Raw genomic sequence first — 3,920 nt, forward strand, 5'->3', positions numbered from 1 at the left:
TGATACATTTGGCATTACAGGGTTAAAATAGAAAATACCAACGAAAAAAATTCATACAATACGAGTTATGCTGATATATCTCAGTTTTATATTTTTAAAGAAATTCTTTCCCTAACTGGGGGTACTGCAACTTTCCCTAACTTCAGACAAGTATATATTTACACACATATATATATATATATATAAAGCAAAGAAACAGACTCCAAAGCTCACTGTCACATAATTACAATAAAAAAGAGAGAAATGGGCGAAGCGATTGTGGAGGCTGCTGTATTTGGTTGTGCTGTTTAACAAGAATAAGGTAGAACGACTGACCTCTTTCAGTAAAAGAGAATTTGTTGTGTTTGACCTTCAGTTCTCCTGAAATTTGAAGTTACTCTTCATTTCTGAACAGCAGATGCTAACCTTCCTTTTTTTTTCAAATTTTGTTTAATAGTAAAATATTTCAATCTTGTCTGCTTCAATGGGCTTTTTTTATCGGCTTTGAAAGTGAACCGTTTTGCTTATTTTACACACGGCTGCATATATTGTCTATTAATGTTGTCCTGATACTAAAATAAAAGAGAAATGAAAATCTATTTAGTTTCCAAGAGTTTTTATCCATATTTTTCTCAGAGATTTTTCCCCTGGTGTAATGTTGTGGATGGTCCGGACTGTATCTTATTGTGGTAATCTAATCCCAGATTTATCATGACTCCATAAGCTTCTGCATTTGAAGCAAAGAGCGTTTCACACTTTATCTCCAAACAGGATTACACAATGTCAAACTATAATCCTGCAGAATTGTTCCCATCATTTCCAGTGCTAATTCATGAACTCCTATCTCGTCCATCTGGATTCACCAAAGCCAGGAGTTAAACCTTTTGGACTTTTAATCAAATTAAATGGACAGCTGTTCCTGTCGTCATAACAGTGCTTCAGCACCTTGCAAAGGTGCTTATACCCTCTAAACCCTTTTTCTAGATTTCACATAATTTAGTAATTTACTATTGGCTACATAACTTTGATTTTATGCGATGGACCATGTTTCTGAAGTGTAAGGAAATATTGCTTGCACAGGTCTTAGTCACCTTTACTATGACATCACAGAATCAAATTTAACCAAACCTATTACTTTAAGAGGTCACTTTATTTGTTAGCAGAGTCCAGCTGTGTGTAATATATATTTATATATTTGTTTTAGGTATAGATAATGATCTATAGATAATTCCTTGCTGACCAGACGTTTACTTTAAAAGGAGAGTCCAGCTAACTTTCATGATTTTGTTGTGAAATGAGGGAAAACCAACTTTTTGAGTTTACTTTTGTGACTCGATGTTCTTTTAATGTTCAATGTTAACAATTTAAACTAAGGCTAAGGAGATGCTGCCAATTAGAATAACATTGTAGGTTCCACAGAATGTCAATTAAGTTTTATTAAGAGTTATTAACCTGTAGTTAACTTACCAGTCATTAGGGCTTAGAAATGCCATGGTGTGGCCTTGTGGTTCACTGCAAAAACTATCTAGAAATAAGTAAAAATTTCTTAAATTAAGTGTATTTACCCTTAATTTGAGTAGGTAAATGAGATAGTTTGCCAATGGAATGAGTAATTTTACTCTTAAAATAAGATAATTAGATAATATGCACTTGAAATAAGACAATGCAATTGTATTTTCTTATTTTAAGTGTAAATTGTCTTGTTCCATTGGCAAAATGTCTCTTTTACCTCCTCAATTCAATGACAAATGCACTTATTTTAAGAAAAAATGACTTATCTACATTCAGATTTTTTGCAGGATTTGCTACTTGGAGCAACAGTACACTAGAAAACGATCTACAAATAAGTAAAAACATTCTTAAATTAAGTGTATTTAACTTTAAATAGAGTAGGTAATTGAGATAGTTTGCCAATGGAATGAGTATTTTTACTCTTAAAATAAGATATTAAGATAAAATCTACTTGAAATAAGACAATGCAATTGTGTTTTCTTATTTTAATTCTAAATTGTCTTGTTCCATTGGCAAAATGTCTCTTTTACCTCCTCAATCCAAGAAAATTTGCACTTATTTAAAAAAACGTAACTCATCTACTGTAGATTGGAATTTTTTCCAGTGTAGAAGTCAGATGGTTACTTTCCCTAAAAAAAGAAAAGAATTAGGTAAAAATGTAAAGTAAACATTTTCCCAATTAGTTACAATAAGCTCCAAATTAAAAAGTATGATCTCGTAGTTTAATTATTACCTCCTTTAAGTCACCACTATTTTCACATACTTTGGAAAAAATCAGCATTTCAAGTTACAAAAACGGAACTCAAAGTTTTATTAACCTAGAAGCAAAACTTAAACGATTAACTTAAATCCTAAAATTCAAAATTTGCTGAAGTTTATTGGCTTACCTAAAAAAACTTATAACCTAACTTTGAGTTCTTCCAACTTTTCTTTTTTCGCACAAGGCCAGGCAGGGAGAGCATCAGTCAGAAAAGCAGTTCGGACTCATGGTTACTTTGGAGGATCAGAACCGATGACTGTACAATTATTATTTGAAACATCCACACATTTACAGAGGAATAAAGAGATTAAAAAGCCACATCCATCCACCCATTAGCAGTTTTTCACAAGTGAGAGAAACATTTGGAAGAAGATGCTCTGGTCACATAAGAGCAAAGCTGAAAATATCTGGCTGATATAAAAAAGGTTTTGAGTGACAGAAAACAAACGCTGCCTGTCATCCTGAGTACCTCATCCTCATAAAAAAACTGTGGTGTGGTGGCAACATGATGCGTAGGAGAAGCTGTTCTTCACCAGTGACAGGGATGCCGTGATGAAGGGATGATGGATGGAGCTAAACAGGGCAGCCCTGGAAGATAAATTGTTATAGAGTGAAAAAAGCTTGAGTGGGGCACGGGTTCACTTTCCAACAGGGCATCAACGTACAACCAGAGCCCCAATAATGAGGTGAACAGATTTCTAAAATCAAATGTGGGGATATTTCCAACTCATAATAATAAAAAATACAAACTCATCAAGATAAAATTAGGAAACTGGATTTTATTTATTTCTACATATTGATATTTAAGCAACAGAATTAAATATAAAAGCCAGGAACGAGCCTCTCCACACTCTTAGTATTTCCTAAGATTAATAAAATTAATAAATGCATAGTTTTAGTGTTAATAGAAAACTCGATCTGTGTTTTTTGGTTGGGGGAAAGGGATGGGAGAGAAAGGGGTGAAAGGCTTTCCAATTGTGTGGGGCATAAATAGCCCTGCCTTCCCCTATAGGGGACATTTATCCAACGCTTTTGCCTGTAGCTGTCTGTGGAGACAGGGTTCCCCCACCTCCGAAAAAATACAACAAACTAATTCTGTTCATTATGGAAGTAAATCTGTGTCGCTGGGATTTGAATTAAAAATGCTACTGAAATTTAAATGTTGTATGTTTGTACTTACTGTTTCAGTGTTAAAATATATTCAGAACACATTTTTGACCTAAAAAAAATTAATTGTCATTATTTCTACACAGTTGAAATTTCATTTGTTATTTTCTCTTCAAGCTAAACATTCATATTACTATTTCAAAGTGATTAAATTTTCAATACTTATTTTTCAGTGTTAAAAAAATCTGCATATAAAAAAATTCAACCTTTTAAAATTCAAACTCAATAATTTCAACCTCCTGAGATTCAACTGGCTCTATTTCACTGTCTTAAATTCGGCGTCTAAATTCAGTGCAAAAAGGGAAGGGTTACTTCAGGTCACAGACATTAGCAATGGATTGTGGTGTCCAACACCCAGCCAATCCCGTTACGGTTTCTTAGTCACGTGACGTGACGCTTGTGGCGCTCATAAGGAAAACCAGCATCACGGAGCCGGTCACGCAAGCTAACGCTAACTCAACGGTGAGTTTATTACTTTCATTTTTCTGTAGTTCCATATGTT

The sequence above is a fragment of the Cyprinodon variegatus genome, unplaced genomic scaffold, assembly GCF_000732505.1.
Source record: "Cyprinodon variegatus isolate N-32 unplaced genomic scaffold, C_variegatus-1.0 Scaffold140, whole genome shotgun sequence".
NCBI classification, from domain to species: Eukaryota; Metazoa; Chordata; class Actinopteri; order Cyprinodontiformes; family Cyprinodontidae; genus Cyprinodon; species Cyprinodon variegatus.